A 27,262-nucleotide genomic window follows, 5' to 3' on the forward strand; every position below is an offset into this window, starting at 1 on the left:
TCTCCTCAATCCAGCTGAGACTGTTAATGCCCACACTGGGGAAGAGCCGCATCCCCCTTCTGTAGCATTGAGCTGGGCAGGCCAATGGGTTTCTGGAGTAGCTTCTGTTTGCATGGCTGTGTAATAAGAGGCGGTCTTAGCTAGGTCTGCTCTTACACTGTGTGACGGACCATTATCCGGGCCCTGCTAACTGATCACACACTGGATTGACTAAAGCACAGTCTTGTGGTTTATTTTGATCAAGTCCATGGGCTTTGGGGTGGCGGGGGTGGGGGTCGGGGAGGCGCAAAAGACCTTATCGGTCGGTTCTTTTGCGTTGTGCATTCATTTCTCCTGTTAACATTAGCAGAAGGTGTATCATAGACTGAATGTTTGTGCCCCATCCCAAATTCATATATAGAATACCAATGTGATGGTATTCAGAGGTGGAGCCTTTAGGAGGTAATTTGATTTAGATGGGGTCATAAGGGTGGGGCTCGCAAGATGATATTAGTGCCCTCGTAAGAGGAAGAGCCCAGAGCTTTGCTCTCTGTCTACTGTGTGAGGACACAGTGAGAAGGCAGCCACCTACAAGCTAAAAAGAGAGGTCTCAAACAGATCCTGGATCTTCTAGAAGGGTGATCTTGGACTTCGCAGCCTCCAGAACTGTGAGAAACAAATGTGAATTGTGTAAGCTGTCCAGTCCAGGGCATTTTGTTATAGCAGCCTGAACTGCCTAAGACAAACTGTACTTGCTGAATAGAAAACTGCTCTCATCTCTGAATATACCACCCTTCTTCTCCATATTCACTGAATATTTCCAGTACGTAATTACAATCTTTTACTGTACACTTGACCCTTGACCAACATGGGCTTGAATGGCACTTGTGGGTCTACTCACATGTGGGTTTTTTAACGTTTATTTATTTTTGATAGACACAGAGAGACAGAGCACAAGCAGGGGAGGGGCAGAGAGAGAAGGAGACACAGAGTCCAAAGCAGGCTCCAGGCTTCGAGCCATCAGCACAGAGCCTGACATGGCTCAAACACAAACAGTGAGATCATGACCTGAGCCGAAGTCGGATGCTTAACCGATTGAGCCACCCAGGCGCCCCTAGTGTTAAGGTTTGTTTGTTTGTTTGTTTTTATAAATACAGTACAGTATTGTAAATGTATTTTCCTTATGATTTTCTTAATAACATTTTCTTTTCTCTACCTTGCTTTATTGTAAGAATACAGAACATAATACATATAACAATATGTATATTTAATACATATATTTAATATTTTAAATATCTGTAATATATTTATATAACATATAAACTATGTTTTAATTGACTGTTTATGTTATTGTTAAAGCTTCCAGTCAGCAGTAGGCTCTTAGGAGTTAAACTTTGGGGGAATCAAAAGTTATACTTTTCAATTGGTCAGCGCCCCTAACCCTTACATTGTTCGGAGGTCAGCTGTATTCTTTTAACTGTTCCAATATCCTTTTTCAATCCCACTAGGGTGGAAACTAGGAGAACAGAGTGGAACAGATTCTCCCTCCCAGCCCCGGGAAGGAGCTAACACGGCCAACACGTGGTCTCAGCCTTCTAACCTCGAGGACTGTGCGAGAATAAATTTCTATTGTTTAAGCTACCCAGCTTTGTGGTGCTTTGTTAATGACAGTCCTGGGGAGTTAGTACTCACCGCTCCACTTAAACTCTAAATTATCTGCAGACAGGGACGCGGGGTCCTTTATCCCCAAATCTCTAGCAGCTGGCGTACCCACTAGATGGTTATAGAAACCTTGAGCTGCCTTCTCAAGCCAAGTTCTCCTCGGACTTTAAGTTGGGGGGATAGGGGTTTAAAAAAAAGGGAAAAATGAGAGGTTGGAATTGGCACATACCAGAATTTTGCCCAAGTTTTTACTATCCCCCCCCCAACCCCGACTCCTAAATCATGATGTCTCCTTCTCCACACGCATAGAGGAAAGACTCCAAGATCCAAGGCCGTTCGTCTTTAAAACCATCTGCTAACAGGGATAAGTAAGAACATAATGTCTTCACCCTGTGTCCTACCCCCTCCCTACCCTGGGGTTTAGCTACCCCATAATTTCCTAGGGAACTCTTGTTTCTTATTATTTAAAGGTTAATTTGAAATTCATTTTGGATGAGAAAAGTAAGAAAACTCTGGAAAGCTGTGCACAGCTAAGTGTTTTACCTTAGGTTAGCTTCTAATTCCAGAATCTTTGAAAACTATCAAACTCAGTGATGGATTCATGTGGTTCCCTGACCAATACAGATATTTGTAATAATAATAATAATACCAGAGAAAAAGATAGTGCAACCTTGGAATGTTTTCCCTTTACTCAGCTGAAAATTAAACCAGACAGGCAATTACCAAGGTTTTGCTATAATATATAATATGTGTCCACTGCATTTATGGCACATTACATATTACATGGTTATTATTCTGCATTTTCGTCCAATCATCTTATTAGCTCTGGTATTTTTATGTGGTGAATGACTATAAGCTGAAAGTCAAGTGAGGAAGGCACTGGTGGAGAAATAAAAACACAGACTCAGTAAAGTCAAGCCCGTTAAATGTGACCACCACATACAGCAGACCACAGCTGGGGGTGTTGACAATGAACTCTCGACGACTGGAAAGATATTAGGGTACTACGGAGTGCTTTTGTAATGTTCTCTGTACTTAACTAAAAAAAAAAAATCAAAAGTGAAGTGTACCGTGTTAAAATTGAATTCACAGTGTCTTTAAATATATTTTTCAGACCCTAGAGAACGCCATTGTATATTCTGACGTATTGTTCAAAGAAAATGAAAACCGCTCTATGAAATTCTAAAAATAAACTTGGACCCATTTTTTACAGCTCATTCAACTGGTTTTCTAAATTATGAGTCATTTGTTGCTTTTGGTGTTTGATGCCATTTGCCTAGAGCTACATCGAATCCTATTTTGGGGATATGAGTGAAGATATGATGAATTACAATAAATCAGGCTGCCGTTCAGATTTTTTTTTTTCTAATAGCGTTCTGTCTTTTCTTTCCTATTTCTAAATTCCCTTACCCACCTCTGTCTTTTCTTCTGGAGCTAAAGTTTTGTTTTCTTTTATTTCTTTCTCACTTGCTCCTATATTCTCTCCTTCTCCCTAAAGTTAATGTAAACCATCACCACTGGGAATTCCAGAATTTTCCATCCCAAAGATAGAGTAACGTGGCTTAGTCAAGCAGCTCTGAGGGTAAAATTCAACTTCTTACATCATATTCTAAAAAGTAGGATTTGCTGAAAGGCCTGGGTGGCTCAGTCGGTTGAGTGCCCAACTCTTGATTTTGGCTCAGATCAAGCCCCGAGTCAGGCTCTGTGCTGACAGCTTGGAGCATGCTTGAGATTCTCTCTCTCTCTCTCTCTCTCTCTCTCTCTCTCTCTCTCTGTCTTTCTCTCTCTGCTCATGAGTGCGTGCACTCTCCTTCTCCCTCTTTCAAAATAAATAAATAAACATTAAAAAAAGTAGGATTTATAGAGAAAGGTTTTTAATTTTTTTCCACAACATTCAGAGAAAGTGACCATATGAGATGTATTAAAACGGAAGGGCCTGAATACCACTGACTAACACAGTAACTGATGTGTAAGTTGTCGTCAATTTTAATTATATACTCGACCATATATTCTGACTCTGAGAACTAAAAATCACAATGCATATGTTATGAGAAATTATATTTTGACCCAACAAAGGGTCGTAAATGACAAAGCAATCTGCTGAAATATGTAACTTCTTTTCTATAATCACTAGGTATGAGGAGCTAGCTAAACTCAGGATATAGGACCATTTATTTCTGCTCTGTAGTTTAATGTCTAGGTCACAATGGGACTTCAAAGGTTGAGCTGAATCAAACCGGAGTAAACCCTTGATCAAAATAAAATATGTAACTGCCTGTTGGAATAGACTGCTCCCTTCCACATGCGTCCCTTGAATTTCAGGAATGTTCTTAGGCAAGACTGGGCCACCCCAGAGAAGGATTATGAAAAAGTCGACACAGAGTCTATGGACTGTGAGAGTGAGAGTGGGGAGTTCTAAGGGGTCCTGGCACCTGCAATGTCCGGTCTCCCTTTCAAGCTTTGTATCTTTCATTCCACCGTTTCCCTAATGCCCTACCAATGCAATCAATGTCTCAAGTGAAAACAACAGCAACAACAAAACCCTGGGACATGTGTTAGCTGATTACTTATCCTTTGTCCAACATTTTGTAACATTCTGAAGGTACAGATCACATTCCCTACATCTTGGTGTCCTCGATAGGGGTCAGTGGCCAAGCAGATGCTCAGGAAATGTTTGCTGAATAGGAAAAATAAAGCAAACAATTAAAAGAAATTGCTGGAAGGTCACTCCTCGTTTTACGGTTCTGGAATGTGGCTGACAGTCAGAGACCACTGGCCACGTTCTCAGCAGCCCAAGCCCATGTTTCAAGGTAGCAACAGGACACTTTTGAGAATTCCTTGTGATCTTTAAGTGACTTGATCCAGCACCAAGGCACTTTGTTGTGGTCCTTTGTTTTCTTATCACTTCTTGTAAACGTTGAAGAAATCACTGACTGTGTCACCCTAGCAAATGGAGCTGGTGTATACACTGTATAATGGGGAGTCTAGAAAACCAACTCAGTTCACAGTGGCTGCTATGATCAGAATAGCTAATGTGGTTGACCAGAATGGATCGTGGAAGGTCACTTGTCTTTTGCCAGAAACAGAAATGCATTCTTGGGTATGAAGCAATGTGTGGCTGGAAGCCATCAGCTAGATTTCTCAACCATCTCCTCTATGGTGCAATGCTCTGTGTTGGAATCTCACAACCTGAATTCTTTGCAGGTGCAGCCAAGACTCTGTACTCCAGATCAGCCAGGAGTTCTGAGCTGTGTTTAGACACCCAGGTAGTTGTGTAAGCAGGAGTAGAATTCAAGCAGGTGGTGTAACATGGGGTACAAATCCGCACAAAGTCAGAAACGACGCGACCCCATGTCGTGATCCTTCTTGAACATTCTCCCTGTGGGCTATTTGGATACTTGGGATACTTTTATAGAACCCCCTTGTAGACCAGTTGAATGGAAAGAGCATGGAAATTAGAGACAGCCAGATCTGGCTGCAAATTCTGGTTTCTACATTTACTATGCAATCTTGAGTAAGTTACTTAAACAATTTGAACAGCAGTTTTCTTGCCTGCAAATTAGAAATTATACCTATTTTGTAAATTGCTGCTTCAAATGAAATGGCATTATGCAAAGAGGCTTGTATTTTATTTCATGGCATATAACAAACATGAAATAAAAGCCCTTATTCCCCTTCTCTTCCCCCTTCTCTTTCTATTCTCCTTATTCTATTTATTTTTATTTTATCTCTATGACTGGGCTAAGTGTGGAAGGCTACACCCATTCTACATACAACCAGAGGTGATTCAGGATGCTAGGCTTCCTCCTGGCTCTGTGTGTGTGTGTGTGTGTGTGTGAGAGAGAGAGAGAGAGAGAGAGAGAGAGAGAGAGCGAGCATGTGTAAGGGAAGAGAAAGGGTTTGGGTGGAGAGGGAAGATGACAGACTTTTTAAGGCGTGGATATTATCTCATACAGCAGAGTGCCTGAATTCCTTACCCCTCACCTTCGACCTCCTGCCCCCCACCAGCTAACACTCCTGGAGCACAGAGTTGATGATGTTCTTGGTGGGATTGCTCTCTCTCTGTAATCTCTTCCATCCCCACGCCCTGGGAGGGTCAGAAGAAAGAGAGGAACAGTATGTGGCAAATGAACATCTCTGCACCCTCATGGAGACCACTGTCAAGTTCACACACCTCAGAGGGTTACTGGCTTCTTGTAATTCCTCACTTCACCCCCTCTGGGGAAAGGAGGGCCACTTGAGGGCTGTACCAGGCAGGCCTCCTGAGACTCACCTGGTCCAAGGCCTTTCTCTGGGCCACTTCATCATTCCAAACACTAATCAAGGAACGGTCAAGAGGAACACTGTGGGAATTAATGATATAGAACGTCACAGATAAGAAAAAAGCAGGATCTTGGGCAAACGACTATAACTAGATCACCAAACTTCAGGTGTGAGCAAGACGTGGGTAAGCCCAAAGCTAGAGGAAGATGGCGTGCATCCTTCCATTCATTTACGTATTTTGTTAAGATTACTTATCCAGCCCTTTATTATGTGCCAGGCATTGAGCTAAAAGCCGAGGCTACAATGGTAAACAAATCAGATATAGTCCTCGTCCTCATGCTTGTAGAGTCTGGTGTGGGATCTTGCAGCCTACATAAGTGAACCTCCGTTTCATAATTGTCGTTTCATTACTAGGGCAGTGTAGCAAATTATCTCCAGGTCTAGCAGCTTAAACTACTTTCTTATGCTCATGGCCCTGCAGCTTAGGAATTTAAACAAGGTACGGGAGCCCACGATGTCTGGGCCTTAGCTGAGAAGATGCAGTGTTGAGCATGACTTAATGGCCAGGGGATGAAATTAGCCGGAGATGTCATCACTAACTTGGCTGGCAGTTGTTGCTTAACTGTTAGCTGAGAACACATGTGAGTGTCCTCTCCAGTGTAACAGTCTTAGGGAGATGGGCTTCTCACACGGTAACTGGCTTCCCCCAGAGCAAGTGTCGAGACAGTAACACAAAAACGCTTCAGGGCCTTTTCTGATCCAGCTTTGGAAAACATAGACCATCATTTCTACCATATTCTATTGGCTTCTAAGGCCAGCCTGGATTCTGGGGAAGGAGAATTAGGCTCCTCCAACTTCTGCCCTCCACCTCTTGATGAAGGACAGCGGGGTAAAAGCATGTGGGATCAGAGATACAGGTGTGGCCATCTTTTGAAAATACAGTGGCTCCAAAACACTGTGAAATAAGTGTTATGGTAGGCAAGGATAGGTTAACATACAAGGAGTCTTAATCTTGACAAGCAGGATCAACCAATAGCATTTCAAAGGAAGTGCCCAGTAACCTGAAATTGAGGTTCAGTGGAAGTTAGTCAAACAAAGACAGTGTTAGTTGAGGCTGCTAAAACAAACTACTCAATGTTTGGGAGCCTTAACTCACAAACGTTTGTTTCTCACAGCACTGAGGACTGGAAGTCTAAGATCAGGGTACCACCATGGTCAGGTTATGGTGAGAACCCACTTCTTGGTCTACCTTCTTATATTCTCACATGGCAGAAAAAGGTCTAGCTCTCCTCCTTATCTTACAAGGACACTAATTCCATCTTGGAGGTTCCACCCTCATAACCAAATCATCTCCCAAAGGTCTTATCTCCGAATACTGCCCTTTGGGGGGGTTAGAGTTTCAGTATATGAATTTGGGGGGCAGGGGGAAGGACACAAACATGCAGTCCATAACAAAGAGTATATGAGGAACAATATTTTAAGCCGATAGACCAACATGGGCAAAGGCCCAACATCTGGTGGAAACCTAGGCCATTATGGAACTGAAATGATTTCCATATGACCACCTTATTGGGTGTGAATGTGGTGCCTCATCAGACAGTGTGGGATGGAGATAGCAGAGAGGGAGGCTAGCATGCACATATGTGTGTGTTCCTGCAGGATTAAAAAAAATGAAGTTGGAGAGGTAAGCAAGGACCAGAAGGTCCTCGTGAAGGTCCTGGTGAAACATCCTAGGGAGTTTGAACAACAGTCGATGAGAGGCAGAAAGAAATGTTATCTGTATATAGAAAGGCCACTATAGGCAACATAAAAATGAGAACAGAATTCAAATGTAGGAAGCCTTTAATTGTCCAGTATCCAAGTTCTCGAAAAGATAAGGATGCTTACCTTGCCCATTTGGAAGAAAGTATATGGTGCTTTTTTTTTTGGTCACATTTATTATTATTTTTAAAATTCAGATGGAAAGTGCCGTTCCCTATCCCAAACAAGCATACATCAGACCCATGGATCAGACACTCCCCCTCATCAACCTACAGCATTTTCATGACACATGAAAGACTTTCTTGATTCCTATTAAAAGCAGCAGTGCACCTAAAAGATCACCGTAATGCCTAATGTTAAGCATCATTAATTGCCAGTATAATTTTTCATAAACATGGAGAAAATCTCTTCAAGAGGCAATGTAAATCCCCAGTCACCATTTTCTCCTCTAGAAAGGATCAAACTTTCTTCAGGAAGGGAAGATGCTGAGTAGGAAATGCATCATTGTAAGACACTTTATGATACTTTGGACTGTGTGGCAAATGGCTATTTACATGAAACCATTCATTTCCTGCAGTGTGGTTCCCAAGTGTTTGCCTTCTTGGAACAATGACGGGAAAATTCCTAACACAAGAAGGACTATGACGACAGCCCTACTTATGTGTTGCTCTTACTAGTCTTGGAAAATGTCCCATTGTCCTTCATGCATTAGATGAATCTAAAATAAGCAAGAAGTCTAGACAGTGGAAACCATATATCAGATCTATGTTTTACTTAGTATTGTAAAGTGGAAGGCACTCAGGAACCTCTAGTCTGATGAAAGGCAAATTAGGAAAATACACAAGGGTAAAAAATATATATGTTGGGTAACAAGTCTTTGGCTACTTTCCTAGTTAATTACCAGCTACTTCAAGTCTTTTAAAGAAGTGAGTGGGGTAAAAATAATACATAAATGAATAAAATTGTGTTAATCAAGTTTGAAAGCAGCTAATTTCTAATGTGTCCTCAACCTTCAAGACTACTATCTGACCAATTTTGATTATATCCAGCAAGTGTTTATTGGGCCCAGGCTATGTGATCCTTTGCCAATCTATGTGATGCCACACCAATGTATTTTGTTAATTACTACATCTCAACACAACAGATGTTTCACATCTTTTTATTTGGACAAACTTTGGGCACGCTTACTATTGAGTGTTCATTTTCCTTTTGCCATTCAAATGCCCTGATAACTCAAAATTAATTAGTGGCCTTCAATGTTGTTCTTTCCCACATTTGCTTTGGATATTCTGGGTCATTTGGATTTCCAAATGAATTTTTGAATCAGCTTTCATTTTTTACCAAAAAAAAAAAAAAAAAGGCTTCTGGGATTTTTATTGGGATTGCACTGATTGTAGGTAGCAATTTGGAGAAAATTGATTATCTTCGTAATGTTGAATCCTCTGACTTACAAAATACATATCTCCATTCATTTTATCCCTCTTTAATTTCTCTCAGCATGGTTTCATAGTTTCCAGGACACTTCTTTTGTCAGATGTATCCCTTTTTTTAATGTTTATTTATTTATTTTTGAGAGAGAGAGAGAGAGAGCACAAGCAGGGGAGGGGCATAGAGAGAGAGGGAGACATAGAATCCAAAGCAGGCTCCAGGCTCTGAGCTGTCAGTGCAGTGCTCAATACTATAAGGGGCTCGAACCCATGAACTGCAAGATCATAACCTAGGCTGAAGTCAGATGCTTAACCAACCGAGCCACCCAGGAGCCCCCAGATTTATCCTTAAATATCACATAGTATCATGCTATTGTAAATGTCATTGCTTTTCGATCTTTCAATTATTCATTGCTAGTTTACAGAAATATAATTCACTTTTGTATATTGATCTTATATACCGAAACTTTGTTCAACTAACTGATTGATTCTAGTATCTTTCCTGTAGACTACACTGAGTTTTCTACGTAGACATTCATGTTGCCTTAAAAAAAACCAAAAAGCTTTTATTCCTTTTTAAAATGATGCCTTGTCTTTCTTCCTCTTGCCTTATTACACTGGTTAGAGCCTCCAATATGGTGTTGAATACAAGGGGTGAGAGCAAGCATTCTGATCTTTATCTTCATATTGAGAAGAGCATTCAGTCTTTTGCCATTGAGTTTTATGGTAGTTGTAGGTCAGTAGATGTCTTCTATTGAGTTGAGGAAGTTCCCTTCTATTCCTAGTTTCTAAAGAGGTTTTAATAGAAACAGATGTTGGGTTTGTCAGACCTTCCTACATCTGCAGGGATGATTATGTGGGTTTTCTTTTTTGGTTTGGTGAATTACATTGATAGTATTTAAAATGTTAAACCAACCTTGCATTCCTGATGTAAATCTCACTTGCTCATAATATGCTTTTTATTTTTTGTTACATTTGATTTGTTGTATTTTTAAAAAGAATTCTTACACCTAAGTTAAGGAGAAGTATTGATCCAAAGTTTTCCTGTCTTGTAATATTTTTACCAAAGTAATTTTAGCTTTATAGAATGAGTTTAGAAGTATTCTCTTTAATTTCTAGAAAAGTTTGTGTAAAAATGGTATTATTTGCAAATGTTTGGTAGAATTCATGAGCCCTACTTATATGTTGCTCTTACTAGTCTTGGAAAATGTCCCATTGTCTTTCATGTGTTAGATGAATCTAAAATAAGCAAAAAGTCTAGACAGTGAAAACCGTATATCAGATCTATGTTTCGCCCCCATAGGCCATCTGGGCCTAGAATATTCTTTATTAACTACAAATTGAAGTTCTTTTTATAGATGTAGAGGTATTCAGGTCTATTCTTTTTTTATTGAGATATAAATGACATACAATATTGTATTAGCTTTGGGTGTAAGCATAATGATTATATATATAATATGTAATAATAATTGTATAGTATGTCATATATACAATATCATATATATTATACCTGAATTCTATATTGCTGAATGATTACCACAATAAATTCAGTTAACATCCACCACTAGACAGTTATAATTTTTTCTTGGGATGAGAACTTTTAAGATTCACTCTCAGCCGTTTTCGAACATACGATAGCGTTAACTACAGTCACCATGCCGCACATTACATCCCAAGAATTATTTATCTTATAACTCTAAGTTTGTATCTCTTGAACTCCTTCAGCCACCTCTCCATGTACTCTACCCCACGCCTCACAAATCAGAGGGTTTAAAAAAATTTTTTTTGATGTTTTATTTATTTTTGAGAGAGAGAGACAGAGTACAAGCAGGGAAAGGGCAGAGAGAGAGGGAGACACAGAATCCCAAGCAGGCTCCAGGCTCTGGGTGGTCAGCACAGAGCCCGACGCGGGGCTCGAACCCACAGACGGTGAGATCATGACATGAGCTGAAGTTGGACGCCCAACCGACTGAGCCACCCAGGTGCCCCATGAATCATACTTTTTTTTTTTTTTTAAAAACAACTTCTGGGAATGGGCACTATTCCTCAGCCTGTGTGAGCTCAGGAGCTATTTCCTCTGACCATTTCGGGTTGTTCATTCTCTAGCTTCAGATGGTTTCCTCACACACATGCGATTATTTCTCAGCTGACTACTGGGGGAGAACCTTCTCTGGACTTCTGCTTTTCCGTCTACGTACAGCTCTCCTCCCCTCAGTGTTCTGTCCTGCGACCTCTATCTGTCTTGGTCTCCTGAGATCCTCAGTCTCAAATCAGACTCCAGTAGGCTGTACTTGAGCTCTCTCTCTTGGTGACACAGCCCAACATGAAACCTCGCTCACGGCAACAAGCTGGAGTGATCATAGGACTTACTTTACTTGTTCCTTTTCATTCAGGATCACTATCTTCTATTACCTGATGTCCAGAGACTTGAAAACTATTGCTTCTTTTTTTTTTAATGTTTATTTATTTATTTTGAGAGAGAGAGGTCGGGGGAGGGGCAGAGAGAGAGGGAGACAGAGAATCCCAAGCAAGCTCCACACTGTCAGTGCAGAGCCCCATGTGGGGCTCAAACTCATGAACCGAGAGATCATAACCTGAGCTAAAACCAAGAGTCGAGCGCTTAACCGACTGAGCCTCCCAGGAGCCCTGAAAACTGTTGTTCCTTATAGGTGTTGTCTGTGTTTCTTTCCTCCCCAGACGGGAGAACAAATCCAGTCCCCTGTTACTCCATCTTGACTGAAAGCTGAATTTCTTCTTTTTTAAAGCCATGGCAAAAATGGGTTTTTCTACTACTTTACCTGTACTTAATCCTAACCATCACAGATCAGGGTTAGCAATTAAATACAGAATTAGTAAACTGGGAAAATGTAAAGAAAGCATTCAGAATGTAGCACAGAGGAAACAAGAAATAGAAAATTAAAAAAAAATTATAAGAGACAATGGAGGTAGAATGAAAAACCGTAAAATATTTCTTGTATGCCCCTTTTTCCTCCTGGGATTAGTTTCCTTCCTACTAATGTACATCCTTTTTTCATTCTCTCAGTGATGGAAAGTCCATGATTTGTAAACTGTCAGGCTCGATCTGTTTGAAATTGTCTTTATTTCGCCTTGTTCTTGAATAATAATTGAGCTAGATGGAACTTTCCCGGTTGACAACCACTTTCTCCTATTACTGGAAGGCATTATTCTGTTGCTTTCTGGTCTCTTGTAATGCTAATGAGAATTCTGCCTTTAGTCTAATAAAAGGTAATCTACCTTTTATTCTGATTGCTTTTATTTTTTTTAATTTTTGATGTTTTTATTTATTTTTGAGAGAGAGGAAGTGACAGAACATGAATGGGGGAGGAGCAGAGAGGGAGACACAGAATCTGAAGCAGGTTCCAGGCTCTGAGCTGTAAGCAGAGAGCCCGACATGAGGCTCGAACTCGTGAACCGTGAGATCAGGACCTGAGCCAAAGTCAGATGCTTAACCAACTGAGCCACTTAGACACCCCTATTCTGATTGCTTTAAAATTTTTCTTTTGTTTTTAGTATCATGCTGCTTGTTCCTGACCATTAGTCAGAATTTCCTTCCTTTCTAAGACTGAACGATATTTCACTGTAGGTATGTGCCACATTTTGTTGAAATTCTTAATTTTTTTTTTAAAACAAGGATTCCTGCATTTTCATTTTGCCCTGGCCCTGCAAATAATGTAGCTGGTCCTGCCTTTATTCTATCACATGAGAGTTTTATTGGAAAAGCTGTAAAAGAATACAACATCGGAGGCATTCATAGTGTATGCTTTACAAGATGATTTTACTGGTCCAAGAGAAAATCACTCAGAGGGTTAAGCCCTTCACAGATAGGCCCAGTGTGCCCTTCCCTGTCCCCCAATTCTCAGGTCGATGTCCCCCTGAGGGGGGCTTTCTTTTGCAAACCACCAGAACGTGAACCTTCATTTCCCTTTGGAGAAATGCACCCCATACTCACTGGCATCAGGAATGTCCTAGAATCCCCTTGCACCCATTTGCACACCTGAACCAATACGATCCTTAGGGCAATCGCTTGCAGCAAGATGTTTCCCCAATTAAGCCAGAGTATCACTTGGAGACAGGGTTTTTGTTTAGGGACAGTTCGGGATAAATGTTGGCATTCCAGGTTCAGTGCTCTTTGAGATTTCCCTGGTAGTGTAATGCACAAACTTGCTTTATTCTTATTCTTTCTGGGTCATCTCATAGGTAACTATTCTCTCAGGAGAGACATGAAGTTTTCCAAACAGCACGACCAAGATCCATGCTAGGGATGAGAAACATTTCTCTAATTACAACATAGTATAGTGTGCTCTCACTGCTCCCTTGAGGGGATGGCGATATATATGATTATGCACTGAAGTGACAGGCCGCCCTTTGTCTCCTTCCTAATTCCAGAATTTGACCAGAGACCCAGAGCACATAAAAAAAACGAGCCCTAGTACATGTAACTTTTTCTAACAACAGCCATTTGCTTTTTGGTGCCTCTCCTCGGGTCACACAAAGACCTAGTGAAGCTTTGACATAAGGGTTTTTTGGTACCTTACACCGATGGCATTTGTAAGCAGAGCATTCCGTGCTAAAAAGCGAATCAGAATTAAAGTATTTTTCTAATTTAAAGCAATTCCCGGGGTAAGAGGGTAGGATAATTCAGGTTATGTGTGTGTGTTGGGGGGCGGGGGACGGAGGTACTGCTCATAACATGTGTTTAGAATGAATGAAAGCATGTGAAATTGAATTGGATGACAAAACAATCCTTAGAGAAAAGTCTGTGAGGTAGGTGGAATTCTAAGTATAAATGAAAGCGGTCAGACCTCCCTATAATAAAAATGAAGCTTTGGCTACACGATTACAGCTAGTGTTTTTGATCTGGCTGTTAAGGATCCCGCAAATAGTTGAAAAGCAATTTAATTTATTAATAGGTTGTCTAGAACTGAGCTGACCAGCATGATGGCGAGTGGTCACAGGTGGCGCTGAGCCCTTGAAATGTGCTACAAAGTGGACATTTCACACTTGAGTTTGAAGACTTGGTATGAAAAAAAGGAGAACGCTACGTATTTCATGAATATTAACAATGATAGCATTTTACACATATTGGGTTAAATAAGATAGTAGTTAGATACACTTTATATCTGCTTCTTTTCGCTTTTTCAATGGGGCTACTAGAACGTTTAGAATCGTTTAGAATAGTGTACGTGGTTTACATTACATTTCTGTTGGAGAGCACTGGTCTAGAACCCATCTAGTTTCTGATACAAACCCACTTAGTTTCAGACCTTTGGTTTTCTCGGATTTACTCTCATCCTGAAGATTTCATCCCATTCTGTACTGGCAGCTTGGGTCTCAGATGCATCATTTGTTGGTACGTGACCCCCGCCCACCTCTACGTCTCTACAACTCATCTTCTGCACACGCTTCGGGGACAGGGAGAATCTATTTCTTTGAGGAAAATACCCAAATTGATATTCTAAGGTGGCCTTTTTTTGTTTAACTGAAATTCAGAATAGAATGAGGAATGAATTGTGAAATTTGGCAGAACTTTTCTTTTCAATATCAGTGAGTCTGTCAACCGTGCTATATAAAGACAGACATGACTGGGGCGCCTGGGGGGCTCAGTCGGTTGAGTGTCCGACTTCAGCCCAGGTCATGATCTCATGGCTCATGAGTTCGACCCCGTGTTGGGCTCTCTGTTGACAGCTCAGATTCTGTGTCTCCCTCTCTCTGCCCCTCCCCCACTTGCATTCTCTCTCTCTCTCTCTCTCTTTCTCTCGCTCCCTCAAAAATAATAAAACATTGTTTAGAAATTAAAAAAAAAAAAGATACGCATGATCCAAAGCCTCTGATGTCTTCCTCACTGTCCTTGCCAGAGAAGAAACAACTCATGAAACCAGAGACAGCACTTGTGCAAAAGCAGGATTTCACTAGGTTTTATTCTCTAGCAGGCAGCTAACTTTTAATGTGAGGAAGTGCACGGAAAATGCTATGCTCAGGGTACCCAGGGAAGACTTATTTCAGAGACTTATTTCATCACGTCAATGGCTGGAATTACAGGGCAGACAGAGGAGAGAGAAACAAAGAGAAAGGGTCATAAGAAGAACATATTTTGTAGGGTTTCATTACTTAATGTAAGTTAAGAATATACCGTATGCGTTAATGTTTCATTTTTTGAACAAAAGTTTTCCATTTTGAGAGTTGGCTGATAAACGAGGAATGAATGTAATTTTACAATATTTTGAACATTTTAAAATTCATTCTGTGTTGTGTTGAACAAAAGATGTAGCAAAGGAAACGTAGCTAACTCATTGGTATTTTGTAGTTTATGTAATGACGCTGAAGTATCGAGCATATACTTTGAGCTTAGAATAAATATATATTGTTGTGTCCCCAAATTTTGGATTCATACTTTTCTATGGTCCCAGTACTTAAACATACAAACTTATTTAGGGGTGCCTGCGTGACTCAGTTGGTTGAGCGTTCAACTCTTGGTTTCAGTTTAGGTCATAATCCCAGGGTCATGGGATTGAGCCCTGCACTGGGCTCCATGTTGAGCATGGAGATTTTCTCTCTCTCTCTCTCTCTCTCTCTTTCTCTCTCTCTCTCCCTCTGCCCCTCTCCCCCACTTGCACGCACACTCTCTCTCTCTCTCTTTCTCTCAACATTTAAAAAATATATTTAGGATTATTTTTCAAGTTTGGAGGCCTATTTCCTGACCCCACTCATGGCCTGCGCCTGAAATAACTCCTGATAAAATACAATGTTACATTTATTTTAATGCCTCTAAAGTAAATGGTGACGCTGGTGTTTCCCAGCTAGGTGAATGAACAGCTTTATGTAGCCTAGATGAAATGCTGCTTACCTGACTCTACTAAATGTGTCTTTAATGTTGAACCAGCACGACAGCTGTGGTGGTGATTATTATGAAATTCAATCTAAACTTTATATCTAAGAAACCTTTCATTGTCTGAGGACTTTCTTTCTGGCCACTGGAGCACTGATGTTCTGCCTTGTGCAAAGGCTGAGCCGTAAATGCCCGAGAATTCAAACCCCAAGAAGTCGCTCACAACCCATGTCAGGTGAGGATAAATCTCACAGTTTTCTTGCCCCTTAGTTACTTTAATGTTGAGGCATATTCTGCCCTAGCACTCCATAGATTATCACTTGGGGATATTGTTAAAAATTCCCGTTCTGATTCAGTGGATTTGGGGCTGGAGCTTGAGCTGATGGTAGTGATCCACTTAGGGTAGGAAGTTTTGTTGTTGTTTTTTTTAATGTTTATTTATTTTTGAGAGACAGAGCATGAGCAGGGGAGGGGCAGAGAGAGGGAGACACAGAATCCGAAGGAGGTTCCAGGCTCTGAGCTGTCAGCACAGAGCCTGCTGTGGGGCTCGAACTCACAAGCCACAAGATCATGACCTGAGCTGAAGTCAGACCCTTAACCGACTGAGCCATAGGGTAGGAAGTTTTACACAATCCCCCCGGCATTCCCCCACAGAATTAAGCTCCATTTGCCCTCAGTGGAAGTTGCTTGATTATTCTTTCGTTTACTTCCCTTCTCTGTTTCTTATCCCTTCCCTTACTAGTGTTTGCTATTTGCATTGGATCCTTATTTTAAGGGCTGCCTCTGGGGGAACCCAAACTAATGATACACATACATACATGTCTTGATATCGTAACACCTGCTTCTATCTTGATATGTAAATCTCTCTAGATTTATTCTATCTATCTATCATCTATCTATCTATCTATCTATCATCTATCTTGAACACAGCAACACAGTGCAGCCTCTTACATCCGGCAATGGAAGCATTAGAAGAGAAAAGAGAAAGGCATCCAGGAGAAGCTGGAAAGAGAAAGCAGATCGTCACCAGCTAAAGTGACTCTTTTCTTCCTCCTTATGTCATTGTGAAAAAGATTTGATATTGTGGAGCTCTGGTTAAAGAAGACACCATGCAGTTAGCTAAGGCTGCAAAGACAGTGCCCCTCTAAAAGCCCACGGAGTGATAGCCGTTCTACTCAGAAACGTGGGTAAAGACTTTTTGTCCTATTCTATTATTCAGGACACAGTGTCGAGGGTGTTGGTCATGGCGGGGGGGGGGGGGAGGTCATGGAAAGAAGGTAGGTAAAATGTTAATCTTGGAAAGGACATGAAAGCAGCGAAGCAGAGAGACTCCGGGTCAGGTGGCAGGAAGGCAGGGCCACACCTCCAGGCTCATGGGTCAGCTCCGGAAAGAAGAGGAAAATTAGCAGATGGGCTTGGCAGATGTTCACCCAGGATTCTTTAGTGACCTTGTGCAACTGATACAATGTGTGCCACTCATCTTGTAGAAATGTGACTGAAAGCAAAGCTCTGGACTTTCTGGGCTCAAATCCCAACTCCTCCACTTAGTTTTGCCACCTTAACATTTTATTCAAGCCCTTTAAGCATCAATTCCCCCATCTCTGTAGCGAGGACCATAATGCCTATTTCATAGCATTGCGATGAAAATTAAATGAGATGTTTAATAAACATTAAACGTGTGTTTAAATAAATAAAACACACGTGTGTTTATTATCATATTCAGGGAAAGCCACTGGAGTGATATCACACTGGTGATGTGAACCAATCCCAGGTATGACAGCTGAGCATTCCCACCGCGGCTCTTAGCTGTGCATGACATCCCCCGCCCCGGGGAAGTCTTCCCTTGAGCAAAGCAAACACCTGTTCTCGGTGAAATGCAAAAGGGAAACTTGGTTTAAAGCTCTTGCTTCCTCTTCTCGTAAAACTTTGCGACCCCTGCTAAAATAGTTCCTGGCAAGGCCACTTCCAGTTTCTCAAGTTCAGAAGAGAACCAGTGATCCGAGATCTCTTAGGGCAATGGCTCGGTCTTGACCGGTGCTGCCCTATCTGCGATTCTGGAGGCTTAAAGACAGGCAGAATCACTTTGATTTTGCTGTTAAGATCCAGTCTTCCCACCCAGTGGCCTCATCATTGGCTGTGGCTTCTCCCCAGTGCCCTGACGGCTTAATATTCTGGAAGCAACCTTTCGGAAGGCCAAGGACAGGTCAGCTCCGAGGATTGTGCGAAAGAGAATCGGTCATTGTACTAAGCTGTTTGGTTCTGGTACTTCTTTAATCTCAGTGTTTTGAAAGCCACTTCCCCTCCTTAACTAAGGCCTGCCCCAGCCTCCTGAAGGGCCAGAGAAGGCGGATGCTGATGGAAATCACAGACGTGGCCAAACCTCCCTGGCAGCAGTCCGGTCAGAGGTCATTTGGCCCTTTTCCAGTTAACAGGTGGCACTCAGTTTTCAGAGAGGCTTCTACTTTTCAAGATGGTTTGAATCAAGAGACATTCAGAGTCAAACACCAGTCACTTTGCATTTCATTTTCTGTAAAGCCAACTAGAGACTTCTTGACAGCTGCCCTTTTGAAATAAGCTTGTAGTGGTGGGGGTGATAGGTATCAGAAACAAAGTTTCTTTTCATGTGTCTGTTAGCCATCTGGATGCTGCTCTGGAAAACAGAGTGGAGGTTCCTCAAAAAATTAAAAATAGAACAACCCTACCACCCAGCAATAGCACTACTAGGAATTTATCCAAAGGATACAGGAGTGCTGATTCATAGGTTTATAGCAGCTTTTTCAACAGTAGCCAAATTATGGAAAGAGCCTAAATGTCCATCAGCTGACAAATGGATAAAGAAGATGTGGCTTACGTATACAATGGAATACTACTTGGCAATGAGAAAGAATGAAATCTGGCCATTTGCAGCAACGCGAATGGAACTGGAGGGTATTATGCTAAGTGAAATAAGTCAGTCAGAGAAAGACAGATACCATATGCTTTCACTCATATGTGGATCTTGAGAAACTTAACAGAAGACCATGGGGGAAGGGGAGGGGGAAAATGGTTACAAACAGAGAGGGAAAAATGGCACTGAGAGGGTGATGGGCATCGAGGAGGGCACTTCTTGGGATGAGCACTGGGTGTTGTATGTAAATGATGAACCACGGGAATCTACCCTGAAAACCCAGAGCACACTTTACACACTGTATGTTAGCCAATTTGAAAATAAATTATATTTTAAAAAAAACAACGAAGTTTCTTTCTGAAGATTCTTTCTGAATTCTTTCTGAATTGCTGTTGTTTCAAATTACACTTCAGTATGCCACATGATAGATGCCCCCCCCCGTGCACACACACACACATACACACACACACACTCTCTCTCTCTCTCTCTCTCTCTCTCTCTCTCTCTCACACACACACACACACACACACACACACACACTGGAGTATGTAGGCAGTCAGGAAGCGTAAAGAATTTATGCTAATGTCTGAATGAAGGAATTGTTGTTACTAAAATAGATTCCTTTTTACACTATTCCACTATTATGAAGAATAATCATTTGTTAATTAATATGCTGGCCCTGAAGGTCGCTCTCATTTGTATTGAAACACAAAATGTTTATCCTCCCTTCTCCTTCCTCCCAACTGGGAGAACTAAAAGATACGTAATTCACACGTACTTGTGAAATCCAAACACATTTTTAAAAAATCCATAGGCAGTAAGTCTAAGCTAAAGGATTCCTATTGAAGCCACTGACCACAGAAATCTAAATAGGTCCTAATTAATTAAGAGACTCGGCCATTCTTTTCTTGGGTTAATTACCCAAGTTCCAAAACACAAACCTCACATTCATACACCATGCAAAAACATGGGTGCAGATGCAGAGACCCTGGGGTGGTGCCTAGACTTCCAACGATGCCATCAGAAATAGAAACAGCGCGTCTGACAATTATGTGATCTAACACCACTGCCCTATAAGGAAGATTTTCCTACTCCTGCCTTTTCTCCCACAGGTGAGGGGATTCAACAGGGTGGCCACCTAGGAACACACACTTGCGTTTTCTCCACAGGTACCCTTGAATACGAGAGTCATATTTGTAGCTCCCCTAGGAAAGAATCAAAGGTCAAGGGGTGGGTGGCCCAGGCTCTTGCTTGGAGTGTGGAGTGTAGACAACAGCTGCAGTGTGTCAGTGAGATTGGCTGCTGATGAGAAAACGCATTGACGATTTCAGTTAACCTCATAGATCAGTAACAGAACACTGTCCCACTAAATCAGGGGCCACCGCGGCAACTATAGTTGGTTTCACTGAAATCAGTATTGGTTTTTTTTTTTTTTCATTGTGGTAAGATACACGTGACATGAAATTTATGATCTTAACCATCTTTAAGTTACAGTTCAGTAGTGTTAAGTACATTCATATGGTTATGCAACCCATCCCCAGAGATCCCTCTCTCTGGTAAAAACAAAGATCTGTACCCATTAAGCAATAACTCCTCATTTCCAATCTCCCCCAGCCCCTGGAAACTACCATTCCACTTTCTGTCTCTGTCCATTTGATTAATTTAGCTATCTCATATAACTGGAATCACACGGTATTTGTCCTTTTGTGACCGGCTCATTTCACTTAGCATAACATCCTTAAAGCTCATCCATGTTATTGCCTGTGTCAGAATTCCTTCCTTTTTTAAAAAAAAATTTTTTTAATGTTTATTTATTTCTGAGACAGAGAGAGACAGAGCATGAGTTGGGGAGGGGCGGAGAGAGAGAGGGAGACACAGAATCCGAAGCAGGCTCCAGTCTCCGAGCTGTCAGCACAGAGCCCGACGCGGGGCTTGAACTCGTCAACCGTGAGATCATGACCTGAGCCGAAGCCAGACGCTCAACCGACTGAGCCACCCAGGCACCCCAGAATTCCTTCCTTTTTAAGGCTGAATAATATCCCATCATATGGCTAGACCACATTTTCTTTATTCATCTGTTTTTTTTAAGTTTATTTATTTATTTTGAGAGAGAGAGAGTGGAGGAGGGACAGGGAGAGGGAGAGGGAGAGAGAGACAGAGACAGAGACAGAGACAGAGACAGAGAATCCCAAGCAGGCTCAATGCTGTTAGACTCAGAGCCCGCAGCGGGCTCCATGCACAAACCATGACATCATGATCTGAGCTGAAATCAAGAGTCGGAGGCTTAACAGACTGAGCCACCCAGGGACTCCTCACTCATCTATCGATGAACACTTGAATTGTTTCCGTCTTTTGGCTATTGTGAATGATGCTGCTGTAAACACAGGTGCCTGAAGTCAGTATTTTAAATTACCACAGTAGAGGGCTCATCTTCCATTTCGTGACTAACCTACTCTCTGATCCTCAAGTCATGTATTTTGTTGGGAGTGTAAAATTGTTCTGATTCAGGGAGCCCTTTTGACCCATGATACTCACTGACATAGCTGAGTGGGGTGAGGGAACCTATGGGCATAGAGCAGAAAGGAAGCTAACGGGTTTATGCGTCTGTCTCAATTTTAATCTCTGCCTCCATAGCACTAAATTTTAATCGTCCAGACTACTCTAGCCAAAATATACCGAATGAGAAATATTATCCAAGAGTTCTGCCCTTACTGATGTCAGTCGTGGCTAATACTGGCACAGCACTTAATATATTTCAGAAACCATTCTTAGTGATTATGCTATCAGCATAGCTGTTTTACTAATGGGGAAATGACTCCAAAGGTGGCTAAGCATCTTGCTGAGTGGCACACAGGTGGTCAGCGTTATGTGAACCCAGGTAGTTTTTGCCCCAGAGTTCATGCACTTCAACGCTATACTACCCTGTAACTCATATATGGACATTTATGGAGAGATGTATGTGTGGGGGGGGGGGTTGTATCTAATTGTTACTTTTTGACAAAAGGCAATGAGAGAAGACAGAACTTCAACCGATATTGCTAGAAAAGGGTGCAAGAGTGTATGATAGGAGGTACTCTGGTTTTGTAATTGAACAAGGCTCGTTACCCCAGCTCTCCCGCCAGTTGTCTGGTAACATTGACCACTGGTTTTATCCTCGTGGCTTCAGTTTTCTCATCTGGAAATGGGATGGGGAAATGGAAATAATCATATCTACTTGACTTAGTTGCGAACACTTAAGGCATTGTCTATAATATACTTGGCTCGTGGAAGGTACTCAATATAGGTTAGTTCTCTTAAGTCTTATGAAGCAGGAGAAGAAGGTGATCTCAAAATATGTGTTTTCATAAGGACATGCTCTGCATAAACACATTCGTCATAAACACACTCTATTTTCCTGTGTACAAGGGCACTTAGGAATTACATTACCTCCTCTCTCTTTTGCATTCTACTAGAGTCGAATCAGAAATACAAGAGACATGCTAAGTGGGAACTCTAATGGTAGGTCCTGAAAAAAATCAACCCCATCACTTTAACTGGGGAAAGAACTCCAAATACCACTATGTTGGACATTTGTCATAAATCAGCCTTCCATGCCAGCACAGATGTACTGCCTCCCAATCTTGACTCAAGGCCATTGTTGTGCAATCGTATCTTGACAGCTGCATAATCATTTTTGCCTCTTCTCTTGATTTAATATTTTAAATGGTGTAACAATTTGAATAATAGAAAGTACCATAAATCCGTTATTTTACTGATAAAAAATACTCACATGGAACCTTATGTATTATTTGTCTAGTAAGTTGGATTAATTCAAGAACAAGCCTTCTGAGCTCAGTTGATTCGAGAACGATCACCCATTGGAGAGTTGCGCTGCACAAGAAAGACTTCTTCACGTTGCCCCAGTACTCTGCTTTGAAGATATGCACAGTAAGGCACCAAGGGGACCAGTGGGACATGCGTGCAAATCCAAGTCTACCAACTCTCAAAAGAAAACTTTCCCGACTACAGAGGAGTGTCTTTGTAGAGATTAAAAGATAGCGTACATCCCTAGGTGGATATACTTGCATCTTTACATGTGTATGTAAAACAAATATAAGTTTCACATTGCTTCCCACCTACCCACTGTCTTTTCCTTGTAATGCTTTCCTTTGAGCAAAAAGTTAAACTTCAAGGGCACCTGAAGTTAAGCTTCTGACTCTTGATTTCGGCTCAGGTCATGATCTCACGGTTTGTGCGTTCCAGCCTCGCATCCGTCTTGACTCAGTGCCATTGTTGTGAGATCATATCCTAACAGCCACACAATCAATGCTTGGGGTTCCCTCTCTCCCTCTCTCTCTGCCCCTCCTCCACTCAAGCTCTCTGTCTCTCTCAAAAGAAATAATAAACTTAAGAAAAGTTTAACTTCTCAGTGTGTTTTCATTCTATGATTATTAACGATTGACTGCTGTCAGGTCAATTTATGTATTTGCCAAATCAATGGCAAGTTTAAACAAGCTTAAGAAGTTTGGGAACTGTCTGTAAGGTAGGTTCCATTTTCCCACCGGCCCACTAAATATCTCGTCATTGACATTATCGGAGATTCCAGCCTAGTGATAGAGAAAAACATTTGATTGGATTCAAAAAGCAGGAATGGAAGTGTGTGTGTGTGTGTGTGTGTGTGTGTGTGTGTGTGTTTAACAGTGTTATTTTAGAGCAGTTTAAGGTTCACTGCAAAACTGAGAGGAGGAGACAGAGGTGTGTGGGGACAGGCACAGCCTCCCCCGTTATCACTGTCCCCCACCATGGTGGTACATTATTACAGTTGGTGAACCCGTAGTGATACACCATTACCCAAAGTCCATAGTTAACTCTTGGTGGTGCACATTCTACGGGTTTGAACAGATGACACGTGAATGTATAACGTGTGGTGAGGATGGCAGTATGGGTTGTTTCTCCTTGGTGCCCTCTTTTTGTTTATTGCCTGAGGTGACAAAACGCAGGTCTAGCATCCAGTTACCCTGCATGGAGAGCTAGCGATTTCTGAGATGCAAGAGTTAGCTGGGAAAACTACCGTCTTGTAGAGTTGGGTCAATTCTTCCTACTTCTAAGATGTGGCTGTCAGCTCTGCTGTGTGAGTGTGTGTGAGTGTGTGTGTGTGTGTGTGTGTGTGTGTGTTGTGGTAGTTTATGCTTTCTGATGTCTTTTCTTGAACGAGTAGTTTCCTTCTTGGGGGTGGATGGAATGTCTTCCGCCAACACTTAGGGCAGATTACATTTCCCCCTTAGTCCAACTCTGCTTACAACTGCCCTTGAACTATTCGGTTACCACACTAGTGGCATCAGAGCAAATGCTCCTTGCTGAGATGAAACCAGGCATGAAATAGGGTGGTGACTGGTTAAGAAACTGAAATGAGTTTTGGTTCAAGGTGAGAATTCACAGGCCTTGGTCCAGTGAGCCATGTTTCCCATGCTTACATATCTGTGAAACAGCTGTTATAAATTGAAACTCTGAGAAGTTTTCTCAGCAAAATTGAAGATTAAAAAAAAAGTCCAACTCTCCCTCCCCCCTCTTCTGTTGACATAGCATCTACCACATTCCTCACAGCTACCTTTCCTCCTTGACTTGAGTACTCTGTGACACTCCCGTGTCCCTAAGAGCCAACTTCGTGGTCCTTGAAATTCGGCCGCCATTTTGAACACGGACTTTTAGAAATAATTTCTAAAAGAGGAAATGTTGTATACCTTTGTAGCTTGATCATTGAACTTGAAGTTCATGAGCCTTACTCCTATCAATTTTTTTAACGTTTATTTTTGAGACAGAGAGAGACAGAGCATGAACGGGGGAGGGGCAGAGAGAGAGGGAGACACAGAATCGGAAGCAGGATCCAGGCTCCGAGCTGTCAGCACAGAGCCCAACGCGGGGCTCGAACTCACGGACCGCGAGATCATGTGCTGAGCCGAAGTCGGATGCTTAACCGACTGAACCACCCAGGCGCCCTGATATAGTTTATAAATCATTTCAGTTCTTCATTTGTATCACCCTTTTGCCTTTTCCTTCTGCCATTTTCTTCTATTTTCTACTTGATTGCCTTCCTGCTCTTTATGTCGTTTCTATTTTTTTTCCTCAGCATCTCGTGTTTATATTTCTCCCTGGGGTATTTTTTCAATTTTTTTCTTTTCACCTTTTTTTTTTTTACTTTTTAATTTTATTTTTATCTTTTCCCTTAATTTTAGTGACTATCTGTTATGCAACTAGTTCAGACTGAGGAGTGAGCTAGGTACCTGAGGAATATAATGAAAGACTCTGCCCTTCAAGAAAATTGGCTCCTTCATAAAATCTGGCATGTCTCCCTTAAATAACTATAGTAGAAAACCAAGTTATTTTTCCCGGCTTTGTCTTACTGTTCCTCATTAACTGAAAAAGAGCCAATTGAATATATTTTTTATTATAAGGAACAGAAAATATAATTTAAATGTTTTCTTTTTCTTTTTTTTACCTTTATATGGTACCCAATTGGTTTTCTGCCTTTTACATCAATGAGCCTTGGTGGAAAGAAACAGTTTCTCCATCTCTGCATAACTCCCTTTGTTTTGGCACAAGAAAGATGTTAAGAATAAAGGCCAGGTGTTGCAGAGACCCTCTCGATTTATACATCTTCTCATTAAGCCATGCCATACGGTCAGCTTATATTCAGACACCCGATGGTCTTTCTAATCGTGAAGTGTATAAACCAGGGGTCCTCAAACTTGAGCCTACGCAGAATCACCTGGAGGGGTTGCTGAAGCACGCATTCCTGGCTCACCCCCCCTCTGAGTGTCTGATTCAGCAAATCTGGGGTGGAACCTGAGAATTTGCTTTTCCATCAAGGTCAAGTGGTGCTGCCACTGCTGGTTTGGGGACCACACCTTGAGGATCACTGCACTGAGTTGAATTTCAGAAGGTTACAAGACAGGTGAGTCAGTAGGGGGTTGGTGGAGGGTCTATTCACCTATTCTCAGTATTTGGGTTCTGAGCGGTGAACCTTATTATTTTCTTGATCAGGTTTATTCCTAGATATTTTATTCTTTTTGGTAATTTGGCAATTGTACATGGGATTGTTTTCTTAATTTCTGTCTCTGTGACTTTGTTATTAGTGTGTAGAGATGCAATCGATTTCTGCAGGTTAATTTTTTATCCTGTAACTTCACTGAGTTTATTTATCAGTTTCCTCTAGTTTTTGGATGGAGTCTTCAGGGTTTTCTCTATGTGGCATCATGACATCTGCACATAGTGAAAGCTTTTGTCCTTCTTTACCGATTTGGATGCCTCTGCTTTCTTTTTCTTGTCTGATATCTATGGCGAAGATTCTAGTACTGTGTTGACTAGCAGTGGTGAGAAGAGCCTTGTCTTGTTCCTGATCTTAGAGGAAAAACTCTCAGATTTTCACCATGGAGCATGATGTTAGCTGTGGATTTTTCATTATGTGGTCTTTATTACGTGGAGGTATGTTCCCTCTAAGCCTCCTTTGTGGAGAGTTTTTGTCATGAATGGATGTTAAAGTAAACCTTTAAATCAATGTATCATGTAATACATTGTTCTTATTTCAATGTTCTTCCGCTATGAGTGAAGAATATGATTATTCTCAACCGTCAGAACTTCCATCCCTGGTATGGATCCCAAGGGCAGGAGGACCCCCGCTTAGATGCTGCTTAGCGTTTGCACGCTTCTCTCCAACCAGGTCACGTGCCACTACACAGATTTGAGGTCAACTCTGACAATATTGTTTTTCTAAGCAAAGGAGCAAAAACACGAGCGTGACTCAGATTATAAAATGTTGATTTTGAAGACCTCCGGCTCTTACTGTTTTTGTAATGTAAAGAAATCTAATCCTCTCAAACTGCCCTGCTGTGCTGTCCCTTGACGTCATGTTTGTCTGGGCTTTGGATTCAACGTTAAGATCATGGTTTCAAACAAAAAGAGAACGGCCCTTTTAAAAGTCAGAGTTTCTTTTAGACCCAGGCTGAGGACCGGCCAGCCACTGGGGGCATGGACGTACATCCCTGTGCACGCGTGGATGGCGTGCACACGTCTGCCAAGGCACGTGTGCAAGCAGGACTAGAGACCTCTGGTGCGACCCAACTCACAAAGCATCCCAATACCTTACTGTTCAAGATTCCTGAGGGTTAGGGCACCTGGGTGGCTCGGTTGGTTAAGCCTCCGACTTGGGCTCAGGCCATAATCTCTCATTCCTGAGTTGGAGCCCCGCGTTGAGCTCTGTTCTGACAGCCCAGAGCCTGGAGCCTGCTTTGGATTCTGTGTCTCCCTTCCTCTCTGCCTCTCTCTCTCTCTCTCTCTCTCTCCCCAATAAACATTTTAAAAAGATTTTAAAAATATATTCCTAAGGATCAGCTTGGCAGATGGGCTAGAGACACAGGAAAGAATTTTAGAATTTAAGAATTCCTGCCAATTATGTTCAAA

General features: G+C 41.7%; 2 long non-coding RNA genes across 6 annotated transcripts in view; one reads left to right on the forward strand and one right to left on the reverse strand.

Moving 5' to 3' along the window:
• The first annotated feature begins 945 nt into the window (after positions 1-945).
• Positions 946-27,145, forward strand: LOC128315686 (uncharacterized). Of its 3 annotated transcripts, XR_008298724.1 has the most exons (4): positions 946-1,104; positions 3,964-4,040; positions 12,624-12,696; positions 22,623-27,145. It is a non-coding gene; the product is annotated as an uncharacterized LOC128315686 (long non-coding RNA). The 3 variants fall into 3 exon arrangements; XR_008298722.1 differs by lacking the exon at positions 12,624-12,696; XR_008298723.1 differs by lacking the exon at positions 3,964-4,040.
• LOC113593931 (uncharacterized) overlaps positions 21,096-27,262 on the reverse strand; it is a 34,122-nt gene continuing 27,955 nt past the window's right edge. The window contains exon 5 of one of the 3 annotated variants that reach the window (XR_008298720.1): positions 21,096-22,001. This is a non-coding gene — a long non-coding RNA (uncharacterized LOC113593931). Of the gene's footprint in view, positions 22,002-22,067; positions 22,734-24,987; positions 26,573-27,262 lie in introns of those variants that run through there. The other 2 variants (XR_008298721.1, XR_008298719.1) reach the window with 2 other exon arrangements.

The sequence above is a fragment of the Acinonyx jubatus genome, chromosome B2, assembly GCF_027475565.1.
Source record: "Acinonyx jubatus isolate Ajub_Pintada_27869175 chromosome B2, VMU_Ajub_asm_v1.0, whole genome shotgun sequence".
In the NCBI taxonomy this organism is placed as follows: Eukaryota; Metazoa; Chordata; class Mammalia; order Carnivora; family Felidae; genus Acinonyx; species Acinonyx jubatus.